General features: G+C 38.5%; 1 pseudogene; it reads right to left on the reverse strand.

Moving 5' to 3' along the window:
• Window positions 1-11034: 11034 nt before the first annotated feature.
• LOC102861384 lies at window positions 11035-11395 on the reverse strand (annotated as a pseudogene).
• Between the last annotated feature and the right edge of the window lie 264 nt (window positions 11396-11659).

Consider the following 11659-nt stretch of genomic DNA (forward strand, 5'->3'; position numbering starts at 1 on the left):
TTGGGCTGGATGAGATAGCATGAGCCAAAAAACCCAAAATCCCACCAGAACTTCTGGGCTGTGTCTGACCCTTTCTTCCCCATAATCCCTTTTTCACACCTCTCAAGAAAACATGATGTAGGGAATATAAGTGGATGGGAAACCGACTTGTAACTGGATCAAGTTTTCAAATATAGATTAACACATTTTAATTGTCTGACAAACTATTCCAAAAATCACTCCTAACAAAACCTAGATTGGAAGGAATCCAGTGCCATAACTACAGTGTGTATACACTATTAAGAAAGGACAGTTAAGAACTCTCGGGTGCATTTGAAGACATGGCTTATAAGCGCCTTTAGTACAAAATAAAATAAAGCAAAATACAAATAAAAAGAGATTACTTGTTATAAACTGTAACACAGCTGTAGGAACAGAAATGGCAGGAACATATAAACAGAGGGAGATTTTAGTTACTCTGTGGCCCAAATATCTTTTTCAGACTCACACAATTCCAACTCTGACATACTTTTAAAAGATTTCATTTATTCAGTAGTCCAAGCAAAAAAGGAATGGATGTTCCGATTAAGTCAACAGGAGCTTCATGTGCAGCTATCGACTGCCAGCTAGAACTCTTCTGTTTATGGGAGTACAAGGGTAACAAAACAGTGTCAAAGCTGCATCCTTCCTGGAGGTCCCGGTGTGAATGAAACCTCAGATATATTCACCAACAAATTAATAACTGCCAATGGACTTCTAAACCCTCAGGGTGTGGGAAGTGTTGGAACACTTGAACTCCACATCATAAGGAAGCCTTGGAAATAAACAGAAATCTTTCTCTTTGCCAAAAGGGCTAAACAAATTGGGATTTTGCTAAATCCTCTGGTTGCTTCGATCCTTGCTGTGGCCTTGAAATCAGTCCACAGCTATTTTCAGCTGAGATCTACTCAGATGTGTGTCTCAGGCAAATGACTGGGAAAGAAGAAAGAGGACAAGAGGGAGGGATGGAAGGAGAGAGGAAGAAAAAGAGAAAGGGTGGAGTGGAGACTAAGGACTGACTCCTGTCTTTCCTTGTTAGTAGAAATGTCAGAGAACTAGAATGCAGTGTAAGATTAACATCTTCTCACACAATTCACACTCTAAGCTTTCCTCCCCTTTTTAATGATTTCTTTGTCCATTACTTGGGAGCTTTGGTGGCCAAGTAGGTAAGATGTTGCACTGCTGACGCAAAGGCAGGCAGTTTGAATCCATTAGCTGCTGGGACGAACATGGACAATCTCCTCCCTTGCGATTCACACCTCTGAAAACCCTTGATAAATTGGTTCCAACTCAAAGACAAGTAACATAGTAACTACATGTCAATTACTACTCTGTATTACTGTTTGCCATGAGTTGGAGTCTCCTCCTGTGAAGTTTTATAATCTCAGAAACTTGAAAGTGGGGGTCTCTATGAGTAAGAATTTATTTTTAGTGTGTTCAAGAACTAATTTATGCTGCTCAATTTAACAAAACGATACACATGGTTTAATCTCTGTCCTTTCTCCAGCCATCACTTTCTGGTGATGACAATTCTTTTCCTACAAGAGTTATTTCCTTTTCCTAGTTTTTCCCTATGTTCCTATGAGATCAAGCCTGTTGTTGTTTTATGTTGCCATAGAATCTGGTCTCTGCTTCAAGGAGACCTCATGGGTGCAAAGTAGATTTGTTCCTCAGGTCTTCAAGGCTGCGTTCTTTCAGAAATAGATTGTCCAGCTTGTCTTCTGAGATGGCCTTTGGGTGGGATACAAACACTAAACTTCCAGATAATAACTGGCTTCTTCTGAGAGACTCTTTACAATAAATTAATCAATTTATTATGTTTCTCAACACCAGAGATATTCAAGGACCTTTTTTGGAGTTTGGTATTATATACTGAACAACCACTTTCTGACACATAGCTACTCCTGATTAGGTTTCTGAGAGTGATATCTTCATGTAAGAATAATGTCCTTTTTTTCTTACTACCAATCTTTAGGTTAGCTTCTCTGATTAGCTTACTAGTATATTTTTAATAATAACACTTCACTATACCATCAGCACTCCTATAATACAAGCGATGTAGAAAACACTGTCCTTCAAATACTATACAAAACTATTAATGCAGAATGTGTATGAAGATCCAAATGAGGGGATGAGAAGGATGAAGATGGGTGTGGGGGGAGTGGAGGTTAATCATAGGGTCACACAATTTAATGGGTGGAGGGAGTAGGGGGTAAAGGAAATGAGAAAGATCTGGTGTGAAAAACAATGCATACAAACTTTGTAAATAAGCTGTTATAAAATAAACATTTTACATAAAAAAATAACAAAAACACTGTCCTTGATTTAAAACATATCCTGAAATTACTGTAAGAACCACATTAAACTAATAACTATAAAATATAATAAAATAATGATTATAAAAGTAAACAAGTTAATGAAGAAAAATATTGAGAGGAGTGAGATTTCAATGGCTTCACTAGGAAGATAAAACGTATTGAGCAAAATAATAGAAAACAATATTTAAGTAATATTCTAGATGTTTTTATTTGTATTATTTCCTTTAATCTACTTAATCACTCTATAATTTGGGTATTAGTATCTATATTTTCGCTGTCAAAATAATGGAATCATGAAAAGTTAGCATTATATAGTTTCTAAGAATGGACTAGAGCTTTGACCCTTAACCTCAGTCTTGTGAAATTCTAATAATTTACCATGATAAGAGAATGAGTTTAAAAAAACAAGATTCAAGTCTTCAAGTTAAAGAGCACTTAGAACCCGTCTTCTCCGCTGAACTGAGTAGGTCTCATTGTCAAATGGCTCTAGAATCACGTTTGCAAACAGTGTTGACCTCCAGAAGCTCTGACTGCTCTAGACCCTGTAGACTTCAGTATCACACAGATGAAGATTCAGCAGCCAGGGGGTGGACTGTGCAGTTAAAAGTCAACTCTCAGCTTTGAATCCACGCATGCACGCTTTATTGTCTTCCTTACCATAATGGAACATTTTTCTTTTGCAAACATCTATGCGTTAAACTTTGTTTATGACACTGAAATGAACCTGGGCTGGAGGGAGGAAATGACTTTCTTTTTTTTCGGTTTGGATGTGATTTTCTCTGCTTGCTCCTGCAATATAAGGTGACCAGGGCCTCCAGCAGTTTTCACCAATTCATCAATAGCAGGTTTCACCAGCCTAGGTGGCTTCTTTTACATCTATCTCATATTTGCAGAGTTCTACATGGAACATGTAAAACCAGGTTGCTGAAAAAGTCATGGTTATGCTATTTAACCAGTCTAGATTTGGATGAGAAGGTGCTTCACTGAGATTGCATGTCCATCTTGGAGGTAGTGGAGGTTCCCCACATCTAGTAAGCCTGTATTCCTTCCTCCATGGATAGCGATTTTCTCCTAGTCAGTAGTCATACTCATGAAAATTTCCATGTTAAGATAATACGCATATCAAAGGTCTTACAAAACCCCAAGTTTCATATATGAAAGGATCTGTGTGGCAACAGAAAGATTCAAAGTAATGGGAAAGAAATGTGTGCAGCTGCCAAACAACTGTCCAAGTAAGAAGTTTTCTTTTTTTCCTCCTTCGTCATTTTTTCAGACTCACAATGAACCAGATGAGAGGTGAAGGCTGGTCACAAATCTAGAAAATGTACACACAGACACAAGTCAATAATTGGGGAGCTTGAGACAAGAATACAAAGGGAGATGAGAAAGTATACATCTTGTTGTTGATTGCCTTCGAGTCAAGCATGACTCACAGGACCCTATTAACAAAAGGCCTGTAGCCCCTCTACAACTAATGACTAACGACATTTATTGAAGTTCATAGAGGTTCTGGAGGCATATTACTTAGGAAGCGTATGCCACTCCTGCTTCCAAATCTGTCGTAGTATGTTATCGTTGCTATGTGCCATTGAATCACCTGCAATGTGTAACAACCCTTTTATGTCCAGTAGCTCTGAACTCTTCCCTGTCCTGAGCCAGTCTCACTAATTTCGGCATACCAACTCCCATTGCCCAGTTACTGTCTTAGTGTTTATAAAAGTGTACATGTTAATGTATATTATATATATATATATATATATATATATATATAATCAACAACAACATATATAATCAAGCTAATAAATTATCAAAAGAAAATTTGTTTTTCTACATTAACACAAATACCTTTATAACAAACCAGGATGTTAGCGTTATTCAGAATTCTTGTACTCCTTAGAATTCTGTGTTGGAATACGGTAATATGAGAAGAACTGAGGAGCAGCCGTATGTTCCCATCTGGGCTCTAATAAGTCTCCAGTCACCCCACCCCTCTCCTTCTTCCTGTTCTCTTTTGACTTTTCACCCTGCCTTGCACCTCAAGGTTCTCACACATCTAAATGTTGTTCACAGTCTCCCACCTTATACCTCCCTGGACTCTTCAGACCTAGTGTTGTGTATTGGTAAAGCTAATTCAGAATGAGCCTATGCAAAGTTGGAAAAAAGGCACCTAGCATTTCAGTAGAGGAAGAGAGATAGATCTTTTTATAAAGATATTTCCCAGGAAGCTTTGATCTTATCTACCTCCATTTCTGCCCCAGTAAAAATTATTTTGGGTAACAAGAAACAGCTCATTCCTGATCAAAGCCTAGGGTGGTGGTTGGAAGAAAATCATCCCTCAGACCTTCTCTTATCATAAGGTGTATAAACAAAAGCCATCTCTCTATCCCTATCAAAGGGTGAAGGTTGGTCACAAATTCAGAGTTCACCTGTAGCAACTATAGGGTTTTCAACAAGAATATAAAAGGTGGTGGTGTTGTTGAGTACCACCAAACCAGAACTGACTCATAGCTAATCCTTCATTAGGTTTTCAGAGGCAGTAAACCATATGGATGGACAATGTCCATCTTTCTCCCAAAGAGCAACTGGTGGATTTGAATCATATACCTTTGAGTTGCCAGCTCAAATCCTGAACAGTAAGTCAACTCCCCAACTATACTGGAAGCACAATAAACACATATTGGAATTATAAGAGAATAGTCCTCTGAACTCTTTATTTCCAGAAGGATTAGGTTTTTTCTAGAATATGCATCTTGCCTGTCCATAAGTCATCTCTATTTAATCAAAAAGTTTATTTTTACCAAAAGATAAAGGAAAAAAAAGAAAGAATAATTATTGAAACTAATAACCTTTTTATACACATCTCTACCTCTGTGTAGAGTTCCCTGGTGGTGCAAACAATTAAGAGCTTGACTATTAACTGAAAGGTCATAATTTGAACCCATCCAGAGACACCATATAAGAAAACCTTGAGACTTTGTGAAATGCAGTTCTGCTATTTACTCATGAGATTGTCAAGCATTGTAATCAATGCAACAGTAATGTGCTTGTTTTTCACATGTGCGTAATTGCACAAATAACCACAAGAACATAATTCAAAAACAATTTATATTTGACACTGAAACCCAAAGTATTTTTTAAATCAATATTTATTGAGAACATACTCTTCTTAGGTACTAATTCATACATTACTTTGACTCTTTATAAGTATTGACTGAGCCATGTAAGTACACGGAGGCACAGAAAGAATCAGCCAAAATCATTCGGTAGGGAGCTGAATGGGAAAAAGTCTTCAACCCAGCAAATATTCTTTTCCTAACAATGCAGTCTCTACTTTGTTATTAGAGACTGGCAAGTTAAAGGTCTCCTGCTCCCATTGCTACAGAATTAGAACAAATTAAAAGTTTATAAATCACATTGAAGGAGATTGTCCATCTTTTCCCCAAGAATCACCTACCTTTGAGTTGGATGCACAACTCCACGGTGACTAGGGCCACTAGAGCTCCCTGTACATAACAATGTTGAAACTGACTCAGAGCCAGTCCTTCAGTAGATTTTTCAGAGACAGTATAATTATGAGAAAAGACTGCCCGTCTTTCTCCCACAGAGCAGCTGGCGGATCCTAACTGTCCTTGAGATGGCAGCCGCTTACCACCAGGCCACCAGATCATCCCAATATATAACAACAATGGACTGTATATTATATAATTTCTCTTCTTAAGTGCTTCAAGTCTTATTCCCTTTCAGCAAACAAGTTTGTGTCATCTGACAGATCCTTGATGAATTTTCCTCCAATTCTGATGCTATATTCCTCTCTATAAAATCCAGCTTCTTGGATTATTTCATCACCACACAGAATGAATAGGTATGATGAAAAGAAACATCCCTGAATTGCAACTTTTCTAATTTAAAATCATGGAAGCCAGAAAATTCTGGTTTTGGTCAAAATATTGCTTCTTTGTTCGTGCACATGTTTCATCCAAGCACTAGTCAATGCTCTGGAATTCTCCTATTTCTCGATGTTATCTATAAATTTTTATGAACCACACAGTTAAATATCTTGGCATAATAAGTAAAACACAAGTAAACATCCTTCTGGTATTTTACACTTTTAGCTGAGATCAATTGGACATCAGCAAGGGGTAGTAAGCACATTTTAACTTTTTGGCACTAATTCAGAGTCTTCAACGTGAGAAATGCTTTATTGTGCTATGCAGTGGTGCAAATATGTTTTTATTTTTAGCTTTTCTGTCCCTTTCCCTCTAATCTTTCATATGCAAACATAAGCATTAGGGAGCATCTGAGTTAAAGCCGTGGAGGGTAAGTACATGAGATTAGAACAAGGGCTATGTGACTCTTGAGTGAGCCTCACAAGCATTGTTTTTTTCATTTCCATATTTCAATAAATGGTTTCTGAGTATGGAGGCTTCTAGATCACATGTTGCTGTTAGGTGCTACCATGAATTCGTGCCTCATTCTATACAATTTTTAATGTTCTAGATACATCAGAGCATTGGACAATAACTAAGGATAACAGAAGAAGAATCAATGAGTTGTGGTGCTGGAGAAGAGTCTTGAACATACATACTATGAACTGTCAAGAAAACAAATAGGTCTGTGTTGGAAAGGGTGAAACCAAGTTTCTCCTTGGAGGTTACAATTTTGAAGCTTCCTCTCACATACTTTGGGCACATGACCAGGAGAGATCGGTCCTGGAAAAGGACATCATGCTTGGAAGGGCTGAGGGACAGAGCAAGAGAGGAAGATCCCGGATGGGATACAGTAACTGGGGCAATAGACATAGGCGTGTTGGAATCAGTGAGACTGGCTCGGGACAGGTCAGGCTTCAGAGCTGCTGTACAAGAGTAGCTATGGGTTTCAGGCTATTCGACAGTACCAAACAACAACAGTGAAATAAATAGTTAAATATGTCCAATTTAAACAATCCTTGAATCATGGAAATAATAAGATGAAACTAATACCACTTTTGGAACAACAAAAGATCTACTAGAACCTAATAGTTATGAGAAGTTTCTGGGTAACACAAAGGGTTAAAGTGCTTGGCCTTAAATGGAAAGGGTGGAGACACCTGGACATGAGTATAGGAATCTTACAAAAATTTGTAATTTGTTTGTGGTTGCAAACCCTGTGGGATCAGCTCTACCCTGACACACACACAGTAGTGCCATGAATCAGATCCGACTTGATGGCAATTGATTAGTAATTGTTATGAGCGTGGATCCTGGGGCTCAACTAGGATATTCTGTCTTTGCCGCTTTCAAACCATGTGACTTTAAACAATTGTATAACTTCAGTTTATTCACTTGCTTCTAAGAGTTCTTACGAGAATAAAGTAAGTTCCTTATATTTGTAAATCTCTCCAAATAGTGTCTGGCATACAGAAATTGGTATGTGCCTATAAGTAATACAGACAGAAGTCAAACTCTGAAGACAAAAAAAAAAAATAAGGTTTTTAAAGTCGCAGACAATCCTGAAAATGTATAACCCAGGATTGACAATTATCTAGAATGAGTCTTGACTTGAGAGTCCCCCTCCCTGCCATTCTGTGTGTGACGCTTATTAAAAGGGCCCCTCAGAAGTAAGTTAGTTCTTTCCAGTGAACTCCATGGCTTGTGGTAACACGATCCATCCATCATAAGATGCAGCAACAGGCTGACATTTTCCACATGTAAATCCTGCACTTTGTAATGCAAGAGCAATTACTTTTATGAACAAAATCTTTCCAATCCACCATTTCAAATCCTTGTCTTGCCATGTCATAGTCAAAACATCTGTCTATTAAAGCCAATGTAAAAGTGTATTAAACCAAGTGTGTTTGGTTTGGGACATCTGCTTCTTTTGACTGGTATGAGAAGTATTCCAAATTCAATGGATTCAGTCTGCAGGACTTTCACAAAAACTTTTCTGTCCTATTCATGGGGATTATTAAACAGTCCACAGTTTTTATTACTGTTTCAGGTTCAAATAGAATTCAGAGGTCAACCAGGGACTCAAACAAAAGAGTGACAATAATAAAACAATAATAGAAAGAACTGAAATCTTTGAATGATATTTTTACATAAAGAGTTTCATATACTGATTCTGAACAGTGTATAAACATAATGTGATGTCTTTGACTGTAATGATTACACTTTAGTTTGGAAACTATCGATATTCTTTCTTTGTTCTGTCTGAATTCTAGGTTAAGTCAGTAATTGTTTTCACAAACTTGGAGGAAGAGAATGAACAGATATTGGTTTTACCAGACTGGTACATGCATGTATTTTAGATCATGCCTAACTCAACTCTAATATCTTTGATTTTTCCTTTGTAGACTTCTTACTGGAAGCGTAAGTGGTGTGAAAATTTTTATGTATTTGCAGTGCATAATTTACCAGTACGTATACAATGTTATATGATATTATGATTGTTGTTGTTATGTGTCGTCGAGTCACTTGTGACCCATTGCGACCCTATGTACAGCTGCTTTGAAGCCTGCTCTCTCCTGAGCCAGTCTCACTGACTATGATGCGCATTGCCTCAGTCACTGTCTCAATTCATGTCATCCAGAGTCTTCCTCTCCATTGCCATTGCTCCACCCTTCCAAACATGATATCCTTCTCCAAAGACTGGTCTCTTCTGGTCACGTGCCCAAAGTATGTGAGACGGAGTTTCAAAATCCTAGTCGCCAGGAAGAAACTTGGTTTCACCCTCTCCAAGAAAGATCTATTTGTTTTCTTGGCAGTCCATAGTATGTATGTTCAAGACTCTTCTCCAGCACCACAATTCAAAGGCATCAATTCTTCTTCTGCCATCATTAGTCATTGTCCAGCTCTCTGATGCACAGCAAGTGCATGTGAAGATGATAGCCTGGGTTAGGCACACCTTAGTCTCTAGACTGACATAGTTGCTTTTCAACACTCTAGAGAGGTCTCTGACAGCAAATTTTCCCAACACAATTCATCATTTGATTTCCTGACTACTGGTTTTAAGGATATTGATTGTGGAGCTGAGGAAGTTGTAATTGTTAACAACCTCAGTATCTCAACTCCACCATCTTTTATCACGGTGCCGCCATTTGGCTCAGTTTTTAGAATCTTTGTCTTCTTGATGTTAAGCTTCAATTCATATTTAAGACCACAGTTCTTGACCTTCTGCAGCAAGTGCTTCAGATCTTCTTCAGTGTATATATGCATCCTCTATTAACTTCACAAAAGGGAGCTAGCCACATCAGCAACACCACTGTGCAAAACTAGTTCTCATAGGTCAGACATAACCTCCATACTCCTGCCCCTCCTTCCGCTAATTCCATCACCAATCAAACTGCTATACTGGAGGATATAAAATTACAATGGCCACACAGACATAGAACCCTACCCTCAGTTATGGGGTTTAATAAAGAGGTTAAGAGATTATGATTCAGGTTGGCATTAAGATACAATTTCTCCATTAGTTTCTCAAGTGGCTCATAGGCCCCTCAGCCTTCAGTCTTATGGCCGAAGTCAGCATTAAAAACCACTCTTAGTCCTGTCAGTCATGGTGTCTCCTTCAGTCCTCTAAGAGTCGGTGAAGGTCTCGGCTCTGGCTCCATGGGGCAGCATTTCCAAGTCAGCTCTGCTTCACGCTGGTCTCCAGCTCTCTGCTGGGGCTGCTGCAACTCCCATGCATGTCCTGTCCTGGCTGCCCCGGGAAGCACTGGCAATGAAAGATGTGCACTGCAATCTCTGCTTCTTCCTTCTGTTGGTAGTGAGATTCCTACATTGTTGCTAAATTTAAATGTGATGGGGTGGGAAAAACAAGCTAATCTTTTTTTAAAATAAATTATGCCATATTTATTTATTTATTATTTAGATTTTAATGAAAGTTTATAAAGAACTTGAATTTCCATTCATTCATTGTTGCACCAATGATTACTTTAGGCATACTCTATTTCAAGTTCCCCCCAAGTCATGAGGTGAAAGTCAAAGTGGATGGTCAAGAAAGCCATTTTGAACAAGAAGCCAATGACACCACCACAATTGTGTGTTGCATTTGTTTTGGTGATTCTTGCATCTTTCAGCATATTGGTCATTTGTTGGCCATGCATTAAATTGGAAACGACTTACAGCTACTCAACCAACAAGTTTTCAGGACAGTAAGCTGTGCAAGAGAAGATTTCCCAACATTCTCCCACAGAGAAGCTGGTGGATTCGAAACATGTACCTTTCAGTTGACAGCTCAACTTTTTACTACTAGGTCACCATTGTCATTGTTTTGAGGTGCTGTCAAGTGAAATATGACTCATAGCAACCCTACAAATAACAGACCTGAATCCTGTCCTATCCTGTGCCATCCTCACTCTCTTTGATACACGTGAGCCCATTAGTGCAGTGACCTGGTTGAGGTCTTCCTTTCTTTCATTAATCCTCCACCTTTCCTGAATGGTATACCTTTCCAAGGAATAACCTCTCCAAGCAATATGTCCAAAGTATGAAAAATGAAGCTTCACGATCCTTGCCTTCAAGGAGCTCTGTGGCTCCACGTTTTCTAAACACACCTGTTTATTCATAGGACCCTTCAGTATTGCAACTTTACTTTTTTTTTTTCTGTTCCACATTTATGTTTATTAAAAACTGACAAAAACCAAACCAAACCTGTACCAAAAAAAAAAAAAAAATCCCAAATCAACTTAACCCTCTGAGACAGTAAATCTTGAAAGACTTTATCGCCTAGGCCCCCCTCTTCCTCTGCCACAGCCACGCCCTCTTCCCCGACCTCGGCCTCTTCCTCTTCCTGCAACAGCTTCCCTTTTCTTAGATTTCACCTTAGGTTCAACATCCCCAAGTAAGGTATCCAAAGGTAAGCTGTCTGGCAGAATGAAATACAGAATGTTATTTTCTCAAATACTCAGTGTCTCCTGTTGGACAGGCTCTCTGTCCTTCAGGGTCATTTTCACAGCTTTAAGATGTATATTCATGCTGACATCCACACCTGTGATTGTTCCATGGACCTGTGCTCCATTCTTCAATTCAATGGTTACAGTTTCATTGACTCAACTTCATAAAAAATCTCACGAATTTCATCCTGGTGACGCCATCACCCTTTCGGCTCCGAAATACACGAAACCAAAGGACAGAAGATCGACAGAAAAGAAGTATGAATGGCAACTTTATTTTTAAAGTAAAATTTTATTTTAATTGTTATTTTAATGAATATTTACAGAGAAGTTAGCTTGTCATTTATTCATTCTTTCTTGCACATTTGACCACCTCGCCCTCTTTACCCCTCCCCAGTTCACTTTAAAAAAAAAATTGATTCATTGTTGCACAATTACCTCTCCTCACCCC

The sequence above is a fragment of the Elephantulus edwardii genome, unplaced genomic scaffold (genome assembly GCF_000299155.1).
Source record: "Elephantulus edwardii isolate Elephantulus edwardi_28Jun2011 unplaced genomic scaffold, EleEdw1.0 scaffold00011, whole genome shotgun sequence".
Lineage (NCBI taxonomy): Eukaryota > Metazoa > Chordata > Mammalia > Macroscelidea > Macroscelididae > Elephantulus > Elephantulus edwardii.